Here is a 17261-nt window from a genome sequence, read left to right as displayed (position 1 = left end):
TTTTCTGAAGTGAGAAGCAGGGAGTCAGAGAGACAGACTCCTGCATGTGCCCTACTGGGATCCAGCTGGTATGCCCACCAGGAGACAATGCTCTGCCCATCTGGGGTGTTGCTCCATTGCAACTAGAGCCATTCTAGCACCTGAGGTGGAGACCATTGAACCATCCTCAGCGCCCAAGCCAACCCTGCTTCAATGAAGCCCTGGCTGCAGGAGTGGAAGAAAGAGACAGAGGGAAAAGAGAGAGGGGAGGTTGAAGAAGCAGATGGGCGCCTTTTCTGTGTGCTCTGACTGAGAGTTGAAGCCAGGACTTCCACTTGCCAGGCTGATACTCTAGGGCTAAGCCAACCAGCCAGTGCCTGATACAGATGTTCTTATGTTTTATGTTTTCCCAAAGTTTTCTTAAACTCTCTTTATTCTTTTTTTTGACAGAGACAGAAAGTGAGTCAGAGAGAAGGACAGATAAAAACAGACAGACCAGAAGGGAAAGAGATAAAAAAACATCAGTTTTTTGTGGTGGCACCTTAGTTGTTCATTGACTGTGTTCTCATATGTGCTTTGACCAGGGGGTTACAGCAGAGCAACTTACCACTTGTTCAAGCCACTGACTTTGGGCTTCCAGCCAGTGACCTTTGGGCAAAGCCAGTGACCATGGGGTTATATCGATGATCCCACGCTCAAGCCAGTGACCCCATACTAAAGCTGGTGAGCCTGCACTCAAGCTAGATAAGCCTGTACTCAGGCAGGCAACCTCGGGGTTTTGAACCTGGGTCCTCTATGTCCAGTCAGATGCTTTATCCACTATGCCACTGCCTGCTCAAATTTTCTTTATTTTTTTAATATTTTTTTTCTTTTTGCTGTTCTGATTGGATGTTTTTTCTATCTTGTCTTTCATATATCTGATTCAATTCTCTGCATCATCCAACCTTTATTTTTTCCAGTGAATTTCTAATGTAAGATACTGTCTTCTTTGTTTTTAAATTTTTTATGTTGCTATGTTCTTTTTCTTCCTTTTGAGCATTCTTATAACCATTACTTTAAACTTTATATTCGATAAATTGCTTACTTCCATTTCATTTAAATCTCTTTCTGAAGATTTCTCATGTTACATCATTTGAGGCCTCTTTCTTTGACTCCTCATTTTGGCTGCCTCTTTGTGGTTTTTTAAAATATATATATATATGTGTTAAGATAGGTTTGTTATGACTCACAGTCCTGGTAGAATGACATTATGTGGTAGGTGTCCTGTGAGATCCAGTAATGTTTTCTCCTTGACCACCTGAGCTGGGTGCTTCAGGAGTGTCCTTTGAGTGGGTTATGTGGTCCCTACTGTTGTAACTGGATCTTGATTACTATTAGCCCATTGTTTGTGGGAACATTCATATGCTTGGTTGAATGTGAGGATCAACTTCCTTCATGGCATGTGAGCTATTGTGCAGATGCTGACCTCATGAAGCAGAATTCACCTCTGCAGTTTTTGATGGCTCATGATATCATCTTTTGGATATGCTGCTTGTGAATTTTATTGTATTCTGCTCTCCTGTTCTTTAAATCTGGCCACTGGGTATGTTGGTTCTCACTTTTTTTGGAAGGAACTGGTGAAGGCCAATGTCTGATGCTATCTGTGACTAGCCCCTGGAAACCTTTTTAGAGCTACAAGTGATCCACAGTTTGTGGTTATCTCTGGTTGAGCTTGGGTATACACTGGACGTACCAAACTTTGCAACAAGGCTAGCTTTAATCAACACCAAGCCAGGGGAGTGGGTTAGCTAAGTGACAGAGCACCCTTAGACAAGCCTTTGACTGCCTCCAGCTGCCAACTGATTGTTTGGCTTAGTCACTAACATATCACCTGGAAGAGTTGAAAGGATGGGGTTAGTGGATATACCATGAGGGGGAAATATAGGTCAATCTTTAGGAAAAGTGGTGGATGTGGTTCTTGACCTTTAGTTACAAGAATCAGTCTGACCTAGATTTTGTCCCCACCTCAGCAGGCTGGAGCAATTAGGAGTTGGGAATGTGAGGCCTTTCTAAGCAGGAGGCTGGGTCTGTTCGAAGCCAGGAAGTAGGCTCTATCAACTTTCTGTGATGGTAAAGTACCAGTTAGGTTCACAGTAAAGTGAAGGGAATGGCCTCTATCTCAAAGTCAGACAACTGTATATTGACATCCTCTGACTCTATCCAGTCTTCTACACCCTGGCCTAGGTAACTGACTCTTCAACAGGGCCTATGCATAACAGGGATTCCAGAGGATGGAGCAATTGTTTTCCCACAGGATGATGCCATACAGAGTGGAGTGTTCCACCCCAGAAAGATTGTGTTTGCAATATTAAAAAATGACTCAATTCAGATATCTCGGTGATTGTCCCCTTGTTTCTCTCTCCAGAGTCACAAACCCCATACTACTCAGTGGACTATAGTCCATTCCACCTTCTCTTCAAAGAAGCCCAGGATGAGTGGCTGTGTAAAAAAAAATTGTGTGTTATACCATTAAGAGGATGCCTGTATCTCTAACTATTTCTCTTTGGTGGAAAAAAACCTTGCTAATTTTTACAGTCAAATGTTTTGTGTCTGCTTTTTCCAGGCTCTGGTGCCCTGGGCTGCAGAGTCTGGCTTGAGGTTTAAGCTTCTTATTTCTCAGGTGGAACACCCCCAACTCAGCAGCTGAGATATTCCTCGAGAACCTCAGTCACCACTGGTAAAAGCAGAATCAGCTTTTTTCACTTTTATACCCTTCTTACCAGTCTCAATGTGGCTTCCTCTGTAAATCTTTGAGTATGAGACACCTCTTCCGTTAGCCTCCCTTTGGTTATTTAGGATTATTGCTCTTTAATTTAGTTATAATTCCAGTTTGTTATTTGAAAGAGGTGAGTGTAGCTTTTGCTTATTCTGCTACTATCTTGATTCCAATGTGTACACTTTAATTTTTAATTATTTTAGTACTACATTAAAAATAAAATAAAACTTTGCATCAGTTGTATGATTTAGAAGTTGGCCAAATTCTGCTTTTTGAACATGTTTTTTTGTATTTTTCTGAAGTTGGAAAAGGGGAGGCAATCAGACAGACTCCTGCCTGCGCCCGACTGGGATCCACCCGGCACACCCACCAGGGGGCAATGCTCTGCCCATCTGGGGCATTCCTCTGTTGCAACCAGAGCCATTCTAGCACCTGAGGCAGAGGCCACAGAGCCATCCTCAGCAACCGGGCCAACTTTGCTCCAATGGAGCCTTGGCTGCAGGAGGGGAAGAGAGAGAAAGAGAGGAAAGAGAGGGGGAGGGGTGGAGAAGCAGATGGGTGCTTCTCCTGTGTGTCCTGTCCATGAATCAAACCCAGGAATACTGCATGCCAGGCCAATGCTCTACCACTGAGCCAACCAGCCAGGGCCTTTTTGCACATTTTGACCTTGAAATTTTCTTATGGTTTTTGCTATGATAATTATATGTAAAATGTTTTATGAAAAAAATGTTATACTGTATTTCTTTTCTGATTATAATTATTTGTTTTAATTTATGTTCACTACTAAAAATACAACTTGGTGGCCTGACCTGTGGTGGTGCAGTGGATCAAGCGTCAACCTGGAACTCTGAGGTCACCAGTTCGAAACCCTGGATTCCTGGTCAAGGCATGTATGGGAGTTGATGCTTCCTGCTCCTCCTCCCCTCCTCTCTCTCTCTCTCTCTCTCTCTCTCTCCTCTAAAATAAATAAATAAAAATAATTTAAAAATACAACTTGGTGAATACAGTAAATGTCATTAAATTATGCACATTAAGTGGTTAATTGTACATTAAATGGTTGAATTGAAAAGCATGTGGATTATGTCTCAATAAAACCGATAAAAGAAAAGAACGTTATGCTTCTCCAAGTAAAAAATACACTAATTGTGCCATTAAGAGGGATAGATTTTATTGTCTAAAACTTCATAATTTAGCTCTAGTCTCTAAGCTTTTTGAAATCTTTTTCTCTTCATTTCTGTTTTAAATATCTGTATTAAGGTAAAATCAACTTACAACAAGGAGGAACATTTCTTTTGTTCAGTCGGTGATATGGTGTTCTTGGGATATATTCCTAAAAGTGGTATAGCTGGGTCAAAAGGCAGATCCATTTTTAATTTTATGAGGAATATCCATACTGTTTTCCACAGTGGTGGCACAAGTATGCATTCCCATCAGCAGAGCAGGAGGGTTCCCCTTTCTCCATATCCTTGTCAGCACTTATTCTGTGTTGTTTTGTTGATGAGCATCATTCTGACTGGTGTGAGGTGGTATCTCATTGTGGTTTTAATTTGCATTTCTCTAATGATTAGTGATGTTGAACATTTTTTCATTTGTTTATTGGCCATCTGTATGTCCTCTTTGGAGAAGTGTCTATTCATTTCTTTTTCCCATTTTTTGATTGGATTGTTTGTCTTCCTGGTGTTGAGTTGTATAAGTTCTTTTTTTTTTTTGAGATTTTACTGCCTATGTTTTCTTTTTTTCTTTTTATTTAATTAATTGTGTTTATATAGATTCTAGGGTCACCCCAAATGCATCTCCCCTACCCCCTATTCCCTTCAACATCTCCCTTGCCCCCCTCCCTACAATACCCTTCCCCCTTCCCTTCAGGTTTATCCCATCCTATTATCTCCTTTACCTCTATCTTCTTTTCCTCTGGTCCCTTTGATCTCTCCTCTGTCTCAATTCCATTCCTTAGTCCTCATTATTCCTTGGATTCCTCAAATGAGTGAGGTCATATGATATTTTTCTTTCTATGCCTGGCTTATTTCACTAAACATAATAGTTTCCAGGTCCCTCCATATTGTTGCAAAAGGTAATATTTCCTTTTTTATAGCCTTATTGTATTCCATTTTATATATGTACCACAGCTTTTTAATCCACTTGTCCACTGACAGACCCTTGGGCTGTTTCTAGATCTTCACTATTGTGAACAATGCTGCCATAAACATGGGGGTGGTGGGAATGCAGACTGGTGCAGCCACTGTGGAAAACAGTATGGAGATTCCTCAAAAAATTAGAAATGGAACTTCCTTTTGACCCAGCCATCCCACTTATAGAAATATATCCCAAGGACACCATATCACTAACTAAAAATAAAAAAAGAGTTTTACAAGTTCTTTATAAATTTTGGTTATTAACCTCTTATCAGACATATTGTATGTTTATGGCAGCATTGTTCACAATAATGAAGATCTGGAAACAACCCAGTGTCTGTCAGTGAATGAGTGGATTAAAATGCTGTGGTACATATACACAATGGAATACCATGGGGCCATGAAAAAGAAGTAAATATTACCTTTTTGCAGCAACATGGATGGACATCAAAACTATTATGTTAAGTGAAATAAGCCAGGCAGAGAACTAAAAATATCATATGACCTCACTTATTTGAGGAATACAAGGAACAATGAGAACTGAGGAATGAAATGGAGACAGTAGAGGCATCAAAGGGACCAGAGGAAAAGAGGACAGAGGGAAAGGGGATGATGGGATGAGATAAACCTGAAGGGAAGGGGGGAGGGTGCTTTAGAAAGGGGGGGAAAGGAGATGTTGAGGGGAATATGGGGGAGGAGGGATACATATGGAGTGACCCTAGAATCTATGTAAACACAATTAATTAATTAAATAAAAATTTAAAAATAATATGAACTCTAAAAAAATTAACTTACAACAAACTGTCAATGTTTTAAGTGTGCAATTTTGAGGGTCTCTGTGCTCTAAGATTGCTGAGTATTTGCATGACTAAAATACTTTATTTTACCCTTACTCTGTGAGCATTGTTTTTCTTTAGGGCTTTCAAGATAATTGTATTGTTATTATGGGCCTAATTGCTATTCTTTCATAAGTAATTTATCTTTTTATTGTAGTTTTAAAGGTATTCTCTTAATTCTTTACATTTTTACTTTGATGCATCTAGTTGTATATTTACTTTCAATACTCTCTTGGATCTCTAGAGAATTCACTTTATGTTGTAAGTCAGATTGTGTGATTGTGTAATTATTCTACTGAAAACCCTCCAAGAATATCCATTCACATTCAAAATAAAATCTAAATGCCTGCTATGGCTAACAACTCTCTATCTTATCTAGTTCTTGCTTATTTTTCCAAACATCTCTTATTAGTCTCTTCTAATTTAACAATGTGTTGTGAAGATTAAATGTTATGTGTGTAAAGTGTCTACCATAAAATCTGACACATGTATTTCATTCAACATATAGAAAAATATTTTAATAATTAGGTAATGGAGTTGAAAATTGGCCCTGACCTAAAGTGGTAGGACATGAGCAAAGAATAATGGCCTAAAGTGGTAGGACATGAGCAAAGAATAATATAAGTAAAGTCATGGGAAGCAGAATATGGTGAGGTAATGTTTGAAAGGGCTAAAAAGAGCTCAAGTGAAGGAATTAAGGTGCTGGTGCTGTGCTTTGCTGAAATTACTTTCCAATCCATCTCACCCAATACACACATGCACACACCTCTACTTAGTTTTCATTGAATTCACAACCCATCCAAGTCATGTGGGTTGAGTTACTTTTCTCTTGGCCATTTCATATCAGAATCAACTCTTGGCCTGCAAAAGTTTACAGATTTTGTTGTGTTATTTAAAAAGTTATTCGTTTGATTGTTGCTGTTGTTTTGGCATTTTTATAATGATGAAACTATGATGGTCAGTCCACAAAACACAATAAACATTTATACCAATTTATTTCTTTTAACTGGATTTATTTTAAGTAGCAGTTAAAATGCAGCTTTTGAGACAATATATACTGATGGTGAATATGCCTTTCCTGTTATAGGTATTACTTTGGCAGAGCTATTGAGCAACAGTTCCTTATCAACAACTTGATTGACATTCTCAATATCTCACTGATTTTGTTACATAGTTTATAGATCTGTAAATCTTTCTGAAGGGAGCCCTCTATTGATTCTACTAAAAATAATAATAAACTGATTGTTGTCATTGATACTGTTGATTCCTACATAGTGATCTATTAGTTCATCAGTTTTCACAAAAGAAGGTTTACACAGAGAACTGTAGGCAGCAAAATCTGTTGGTATCACTCAATTTCTGAAGTATTTTATATTACAAATTGGTTACACCTGTTATGCAACAAATAAATCTTTCCAAAATACAATTTTTAAGGCACTCATTATTATTCCTGGAAACATAGTATCAGAATTGATACAGCTCCAATACGTTTTGGTTTGAAAAATATAATTATGCCAAACTAACTGAGAGGAAATCCATGACAGCATGCTTATAGACTATTATCATTTGTTGAAGAACATAATTTCACAGCTCACTTCACCTCAGGGAAGGAGGTTCAGAACAAAATAATTACAACTAAAAATTACTGGCTGTTGTGATCTCCTATTTTGTGTAGTCAGCATTTAATATGACAGTTAAAAATATTGGTGCATTTGTGATGTTATCTTTACAAAACTGGTTAAAAAGTAAAAAAAAATACTAATCTTTATATAAAATGTAAAAAAATAAATAAAGGCAAAGGCAAACTAATTGGTACCCCTTGCAAAGCTAAACTCTTGGAGTTTGTGGAAAAAGGGTTAGAATTATGTGTCTTAATAAAATCTGGCAAGGCCTCTCTTTAAGACATGGAATAAGAGAGTGTCATATATGGCTGGCTGCTAAGGTAAGGAAGAAGGTTTTATGTGTTTTTTGTTTGTTTGTTTGTTGGCTAAATGTGTAGCAGGGCATGAGGAGGAAGAAAGTTGGATCATCATTCAATGAATTCTCTTTCCTTTGAGCATAATTTTAAATTTACCTTACCACTGCTAATATTGAAAGTTAAGATTTATTTTTTTAGTGAGCAAGAGATAGAGAGAGACAAACAGAGACAGACAGAGAGGAAGGGAGAGAGATGAGAAATATTAGTTCTCTGTTGGAACACTTTAGTTGTTCATTCATTGCTTTCTCATATGTGTCTTCACCAGAGGGCTATACCTGAGCCTGAGACACCTTGCTCAAGCCAGCATCCTTGGGCTCAAGCCAGTCATCATGGAGTCATGGTTATGATCCCTTGCTCAAGCCAGTGACCCTGCGCTCAAGCTGGTGAGTTGGCACTCAAGCCATATGAGCTCACACTCAGGCCAATTACCTCGGTGTTTTGAACTTGTGTCTTCAGCATCTCATGCCAACACTTTATACACTGTGCCACCACCTGGTCAGTCGACAGTTAAGATTCTTTAATTAAATTTTAGTTAATCAATGTCAAAAGAACTTTCAAACTCAGATTTCTGAATCTGGTAACCATTTAATTCAAGTAAATACAATTTCCTGTTTGAAGGAACTGACGTATTAAAAAAACAACTTAAGCCCCACTAAGGCAGTGTATGTTTACCTTTCTTTGTCTGAGATAGTGAATATACCAACCCTCAAACAAGTACTGCATACATCATAATTGATAAAATTACATCTCTTCCCACAAGGAAAGTAGGACTATACCTATAGACTGTGAAATCTATTGAAAAAGGAGTATGTCATTCAAATACTGCAAAGAAATGCACTGATAAAGAAATACATGTGTGTCATGGGAGCACAATAAAGATTGATTAATGCAGATGCCAGAGAAATCTTCTTCAAACAAGCAAAACAGAATAACAGCATAAAATATTGTCCATCCCTGACTTACAGTGGCATGGTGGATAAAGTGTCAACCTGAAATAAAGGTGTCACAGGTTCAAAACCCCAGGCTTACCCATTCAAGGCAAGCATGAGAAGCAACTATAGTACAAGTTGATGCTTCACACTCCTCCTACACTTTTTCCCTTGTTCCCCTCTCTCTAAAATCAATGAATAAAATATTTTAAAAAATAAATATAGGCCCTAGCCACTTGGCTCAGTGGTAGAGCATTGGCTCAGTGTGTGGTAGTCTCAGGTTCTATTACCAGGCAGGGCACACAGGAGAAGCACCATATGCTTCTCCACCTTTACCCCTCTCTTTTTTCTCTATCTCCCCTTTCTGTTTCCATAGCCAAGATACCATGGGAGCAAAGTTGGCCTGTGCACTGAGAATAGCTCCATGGCCTCTGCCTCAGCTGCTAGAATGGCTCCAGCCACAACAGAAGAATTCAACAGATGGGCAGAGCATCACCCCCTAGTCGGCATGCCAGATGGATCTCGGCAGGGTGCATGTAGGAGTCTATCTCTATGCTTCCCCACTGCTCATTTCAGAAAAATACAAACAATGAATAAATAAATAAATAAGGGCCCAGAATTGACCACCATCAGAGTAAAATTAACATGCGATTAGAGCAGTTTCACGTTTTTAGAGACAAAATTTTAGCAAAAAGTTTCAACTTACACATAGAAATATTTATTAATATGTATACATATGTAGGTCACCATATAAACATATTTATTTTGTTCTGTGAGTTCAGTGGTCATAGAAACAACAGATTTCTAGTAGCAAAGAGCATATCCAGTATGCAGATCTTGGTTTCTAACACCATTTTCTAATAAAAGGATCTTGGGTTCTTTGGAGAAATGGCTAAATATATAACTGGGGTGGGAAATATGCAAGAGAAGATTAGAGCATCTTATACTTTACAGAATGTAATAAAGCATACTAAAAAATGAGAATATGGATGGAGGGAGGAAGGGAGAGAGAGAGAGAAAAATAGAAAAAGAAAGGAAAGAAGGAAAGAAAAAAAATAAAGAAAGAGAGTAATGTCAGAGAAATGGCGAAATAAAGAGCGATACTGATAAATGTCCCCAAAAACTCAAAGAGATCTTCAAGCAGAGTCAAAAATATCTATCTTTGGAGCCTCCAGCAGTTCTACATGAAACACAAAGTACTATCAACAAAACCACCCCCAGATGCAATTAAAAAAAAATAAAATAAAATATCATGGATACAAAACATAGAGAGGTAGCACAGAAAGATGAGGAAAAATCTATGAAAAAAAATTTAATATACTAAAAAACTTGGAGCTAAATGACAAAGAATATAAAATATATATTTTAAAAATACTCAGAGAATCAATAAAACACAGAAAGTCAATTAAGGGAGCTCAGAAAACAACTCAACAAACACAAAGAATATATTACCAAGAAAATTGAAACTATAAAAAAAAATCAAACAGAGATGAAAAACTCAATTCACGAGCTGAAAAACAAGGTAACAAGCTTAGCTAATAGAACAGGCCAGATAGAAGGTAGGATTAGTGAAATAGAATACAAGCAACTTGAGGCACAACAAAGAGAAGAAGAAAGAGACTCAAAAATGAAAAAAAATGAGACAGCCCTACAGGAATTGTCTGACTCCATCAAAAAGAATAACATAAGAATAATAGGTATATCAGAGAGAGAAGAGAGAGAAAATAGAATGGAGAACATATTCAAACAAATAATAGATGAGAACTTCCCAAGCCTGTGGAAAGAACTAAAGCCTCAAATTCAAGAAGCAAACAGAACTCAGAGTTTTCTTAACCCCAACAAACCTATTCTAAGGCACATCATAATAAAATTGGCACAAACCAACAACAAAGAAAAAATTCTCAAGGCAGCCAGGGAAAAGAAGAATACAACATATAAAGGAAGGTCCATTAGATTATCATCGGATTTCTCAACAGAAACTCTACAAGCTAGAAGACAGTGAAGCCCAATATTTAAAGTCCTAAAAGAGAGGAACTTTCTGACAAGAGTATTATACACATCAAAGCTATCCTTCAAATACGAAGGAGTAATAAAAACATTCACAGATACAGACAAGATGAGGGAATTTATCATCAGAAAACTCCCACTCCAGGAATAACTAAAGGGGGTTTTCCAACCAGATACAAAGAACAAAACAAAACCACCAGTAAAAGCTCCACCAAGAAAAGAATAAAAACAAATTTAAACTGTGACAACAAAAGCAAAAAAAAAAAAGGGGGAGAAGACGGAAATTAACAGTAGCAACAGACGATGAAGTACAGAAGTACTCACAAGATAGTGCATTACAAAGAACAGGGTAGGAACGTTTTTCATTACTTAATGGTAATCATCCTCGAAAAAACCACCACAGAAGCACATGATTTAAAAAAGATAGCAATAGAAGAAAGAAGTATAGAATACAACGAAACAAAAACAAAGGATAGAAAAACAAAAGAGAAGAATCAAACAAGACACAAAACTGAGAGAAAGCAATGTATAAAATGGCAACAGGGAACCCCCAATTATCAATAATTACACTAAATGTAAATGGATTAAACTCACCAATAAAAAGGCACAGTGTAGCAGAATGGATTAAAAAAGAAAATCCAACTGTATGCTGCCTACAAGAAACTCATCTAAGCAACAAAGATAATAACAAATCCAAAGTGAAAGGATTGAAAGCAATACTGCAAGCAAATAACATCCAAAAAAAAGCAGGCGTAGCAATACTCATATCTGATAATGCTGACTACAAGACAGCAAAAGTACTCAGAGACAAAAATGGTCATTTCATAATGATTAACGGGATGCTGAATCAAGAAGACATAACAATTCTTAATATATATGCACCAAACCAAGGAGCACCAAAATATATAAGACAGCTACTTATTGACCTTAAAACAAAAACTGAAAAAAATACAACCATACGTGGAGACCTCAATACACTGCTGACTGCTCTAGATCGGTCATCCAAACAGAGAATCAATAAAGACATATTGGCCTTAAACAAAACCCTAGAGCACCTGGATATGATAGACATCTACAGGACATTTCATCCCAAAATGACAGAATAAACATTTTTCTCCAGTGTATATGGATCATTCTCAAGAATGGACCATATTTTGGGCCACAAAAATAACATCAGCAAATTCAGAAAAATCGAAGTTGTACCAAGCATATTTTCTAATCATTAAGCCTTGAAACTAGAATTGTACTGCAAAAAAGAGAAAAAACCCACAAAAATGTGAAATCTAAACAACATATTATTAAAAATGAATGGATCAAAAAAGATATAAGCACAGAGATCAAAAGATATTACAGACAAATGAAAATGACAATACAACATATCAGAATCTATGAGATGCAGCAAAAGCAGTGAAGTTCATATCACTTCAGGCCTATATGAACAAACAAGAGAGAGCCCCAGTGAACCACTTAACTTCACACCTTAAGAAACTGGAAAAAGAAGAACTAAGATAACCCAAAACCAGATGAAGAAAGGAGATAATAAAAATCAGAGCAGAAATAAATAAAATAGAGAACAGAAAAACTATAGAAAAAATTAATAGAACAAGGAGTTGGTTCTTTGAAACGATCAACAAAGTTGACAAACCCTTGGCAAGACTTACCAAGAAAAAAAAGAGAAAGAACTCATATAATCAAAATCCAAAATGAAAGAGGAGAAATCACCACAGACACTGTAGATATACAAAGAATTATTGTAGAATACTATGAAAAACATTATGCCACTAAATTCAAAAATCTAGAAGAACTGGATTAATTCCTAGAACAATACAACCTTCCTAGACTGAGTCAAGAAGAAGCAGAAAGCCGATACAGACCAATTAGTAGGGAAGAAATAGAAAAAAAACTATTAAAAACTCCCCCAATAGAAAAGTCCAGGCCCAGACGGTTATACTAGTGAATTCTATCAAACATTCAAAGAAGACTTGGTTCCTATTCTACCAAAGTCTTCCAAAAAAAAATTGAAGAAAAAGCAATACTTCCAAGCACATTTTATGAGGCCAACATAACCCTCATACCGAAACTGGGCAAGGACAGCACAAAAAAAGAAAACTACAGACCTCTAATGAATACAGATGCTAAAATATTAAACATAATACTGGCAAATTGAATACAATAGCATATTTAAAAAAATAATACATCATGATCAAGTGGGATTCATCCCAGAATCTCAAGGATGGTTCAACATACATAAAATGGTTAACATAATACACCATATCAACAAAACAAAGAACAAAAACCACATGATCTTATCAATAGATACAGAAAAGGCATTTGATAAAACACAACACAATTTTATGTTTAAGAATCTCAACAAAATGGGTATAGAAAGAAAATATCTCAACATGATAAAGGCCATATATGATAAACCATCAGCTACCATCATATGAAATGGCACAAAACTGAAGGCTTTCCCCTTTAAATCAGGAACAAGACAGGGTTGTCAACTCTCTCCACTCTTATTTAATGTGGTGCTAGGAGTTCTAGCCAGAGGAATCAGACAAGACAAAGAAATAAAAGGCATTCATATCAGAGAAGAAGAAGTAAAGGTATCACTTTTTGCAGAACACATGATCCTATACATCAAAACCCCCAAAGAATCTACAAAAAGACTACTAGAATCAATAAGCCAATACAGTAAGGTAGCAGGATACAAAATTAACATACAAAATTTCATAGTCTTTCTATATGCCAACAATATAATATTAGAAAACAAACTCAAAAAAATAACCCCTTCATGATTGCAACAATAACAACAAAAAAAGAAACCTAGGAATAAACATGACAAAGAATGTAAAGAACCTATATAATGAAAACTACAAAGCATTGTTAATGGAAATCGAAAAAGATACAATGAGATGGAAGAATATTCCTTGTTCTTGGATAGGGAGAATAAATATAATCAAGAAGGTCATATTACCCAAAGCAATATATAAATTTAATGCAATTTCCATCAAAATACCAATTACATTTTTTAAAGAAGTGGAACAAAAAATTATCAGATGTATATGGAAATTTAAAAACCCTGAATATCCAAAGCAATCCTACAGAAAAAGAATGAAGTTGCGACATTACAATACCTGACTTCAAACTATATTATAGAGTCTCAACAATCTAAACAGCATGGTATTGGCAGAAAAATAGACACTCGGACCAATGGAACAGAATAGAAAGTCCAGAAATAAACCCATATATATATATATATATATATATATATATATATATATATATATATATATATATATATATAGTCAAAAAATTTTTGATAAAGGGGCCAACAACACACAATGGAGGAAAGAAATCCTCTTCAACAAATGGTGCTTGGAAAACTGGAAAGCTACATGCAAAAGAATGAAACCTGACTACAGTTTGTCCCCTTGTACTAAAATTAATCCAAAATAGATCAAAGACTTAAATATAAGACCTGAAACAATAAAGTACATAGAAGAAGACATAGGTTCTAAACTCATGGACCTTGGTTTTAAAGAGCATTTTATGAATTTCACTCCTAAACTCATGGACCTTAGTTTTAAAGAGCATTTTATGAATTTCACTCCAAAGGCATGCCAACTGAAGGCAAAAATAAATGAATGGGACTACATCAGACTGAGAATTTTTTGCTCAGCAAAAGAAATTGACAAAAAAAAACAGACAGCCAATTAAATGTTAAATGGTATTTTCAAACAACAGGTCAGATAAGGGCTTAATATCCAAAATATACAAAGAACTCATAAAACTCAACAACAAACAAACAAACAAACAATCCCATAAAAAAATGGGAAGCGGACATGAACAGACACTTCTCCCAGGAAGAAATACAAATAGCCAACATATATATGAAAAGATGCTCATCTTCATTAGTTATTAGAGAAATGGAAATAAAAACTGCAATGAGATATCACCTCACACCTGTTAGATTAGCTATTATTAACAAGACAGGTAATAGCAAATGTTGGAGAGGTTGTGGAGAAAAAGGAACTCTCATTCACTGTTGGTGGGAATGTAAAGTAGTACAACCATTATGGAAGAAAGTATGGTGGTTCCTCAAAAAACTGAAAATAGAACTACCTTATGACCCAGCAATCCCTCTAACTGGGTACATACCCCAAAAACTCAGAAACATTGATACATAAAGACACATGCAGCCCCATGTTCATTCCAGCATTGTTCACAGTGGCCAAGACATGAAAACAACCAAAAAGCCCTTCAATAGAAGACTAGATAAAGAAGATGTGACACATATACACTATGGAATACTACTCAGCCATAAGAAATGATGACATCAAATCGTTTACAACAAAATGGTGAGATCTTGATAACGTTATACGGAGTGAAATAAGTAAATCAGAAAAAACCAAGAACTGCATTATTCCATACGTAGGTGGGACATAAAAACGAGACTAAGAGACATTGACAAGAGTGTGGTGGTTACGGGGTGGTAGGGAGAGGGGAGGGGGGGAGGGGGAAGGGCACAAAGAAAACTAGATAGAAGGTGACGGAGGACAATCTAACTTTGGGTGATGGGTATGCAACATAATGATCGACAAGATAACCTGGACATGTTTTCTTTGAACATATGTACCCTGATTTATTGATGTCACCCTAGTAGAACTAATAAAAAAAAGAAAGAAAGAAAGAAAGAAAGAAAGAAAGAAAGAAAGAAAGAAAGAAAGAAAGAAAGAAAGAAGAAAACAAAGAAAGGAAGGAAGGAAGGAAGGAAGGAAGGAAGGAAGGAAGGAAGGAAGGAAGGAAGGAAGGAAGGAAGGAAGGAAGGAAGGAAAGAAGGAAGAAAAGAAGGAAGGAGAAAGAAAGGTAGAAAGGTCACGATGGCTGACTATGTCATTCTTAGCTTCACTTCCCCCCGCCCCCGCTGCACAAAATGACCAATTAGCAACTACGGATAGGCAAGACGCCTTTGTTAAACATTCAAAACCTGGATGTAAGGCTGAATCACCCTCTTTGAACCACAAAGACCTGGAAGGACTGCATTAGAATGGTAAGTGGAGCAGATTTGTTTTGACTGTATTACTTCTCCATCAGGATAGCACAGCATAGCACCAAGAGGACTCCCTTAGCCTATGGTTTTTCTATGAAAAAAAATTTTAAGTGAACATCCAGCTTTCCCAGCATTGTCAGACACACACTAGGGGGCCAAATTTGGTCTCACCTCACAGAAATCACTATGGTAATTGGTGGAACTGGAGCACTGTAGATGAAATACAGATGGACAGGGGGGTAGTGCTTAAAAGAACAAGTCCACAGATCTTAATGAACCACATTTCTGCTAGCAGTAGCATCCAAGCAGATCCCAACCAGTAGTTCTGCCCATTTGCAGTGCTAAGCCAGTGTCCTTGACTGACTAGAGATTTCTATCTGGTTTTGTTCCCAAGATAATTGTTTGCACCAGTCATAGAGCTTTTAATACTCAGACAGAAAGCCAAGCTGGAAGTTGCATATAACTGTAGAGAATAGCCTCCAGCTCTGCCTGACAAAAAAGCCTGGCCAGAGATCATATGCAGACATGGAGCTAAACTGATCATTTTATCATTACATGTCTTTTTTTTGCAACTTGTGAAATCTTTTGACTTACAGTTAATTTTGTCTGACATAACCAAACCTATTATTTTCAGTTGCCATTTACATGGGGTAACTTTTTCTATCCATTTATTTTCAGCCTATGTATGTCCTAAAATCTACAGTGAGTCTTCTGTAGGTTTCTGGTCAAGATGGCAGCATAGACAAACATGATACAATACTTTTCTTCTCTAACAACTACATCAAAATTACAACTAAACTACAGAAAAATCAGCATGTGAAACTGCCTGAAGTCTACATGAACAAAAGTCCTTCAACTAAGGACATAGAAAAGAAGGCATATTGAGACTGGTAAGACAGGCATTTTTGGAACAAGTTGGTTCCATACCTACTAGTGGCAGTTACAAATCAAGAGCAATATCTCACCTGTGGAAATTCTCTCTGAGGAGTGAGGTGTCCAAGCTCTACAGCAGGCCTCCAAGTCTAGGGTTTCAGTACTGGGAAGAGAAGACACCATAACTTCTGCCTGTAAAAACCAACAGGGATGAGTGCAATTGAAGGTGGATGGAGTATCAGGCATTATCCTTAAAAGGCTCATACACAGACTTACTCACTGATGAACTCATCTGCTCTGAGCTTCAGTACTGAGGTATAAGCTCAAAAGGCACCAAGCACATAAAGGGAATAACTGAATTGTCTGGCATCAGAGTGAGGGCAGGAGGGATAGTTTTCATCCAGACTGAGTTGGCAGAGGTCATTGTTCCTTTGTGGAGCCAGACCCATCACAGAGCCTGCAGGCAGGTGCCATATCTGAGTCTTCATCAGACTGGCTAACACTGTTAGCCCTCCTTAGTCATTCCCTAAGAATCTGCCACATCCAACTTGGGGACCACCCAAGTGGTTCCAGTGCATTTTTCATACAAATAGCCTGTTTTGGCTCATGCTGTAAACTTTCCTAAAGTTTCTCAAACAAGCAGCATCTGGAGTCAGTGTTCCCTATACCCCTTATTAAGTGGCCTCAGGCTCAGCACCAGTGAAAGCTGGCCTTGGTTC

This window comes from Saccopteryx leptura, chromosome X, assembly GCF_036850995.1.
Source record: "Saccopteryx leptura isolate mSacLep1 chromosome X, mSacLep1_pri_phased_curated, whole genome shotgun sequence".
Classification (NCBI taxonomy): domain Eukaryota; kingdom Metazoa; phylum Chordata; class Mammalia; order Chiroptera; family Emballonuridae; genus Saccopteryx; species Saccopteryx leptura.
This window is presented reverse-complemented; position numbering follows the sequence as displayed.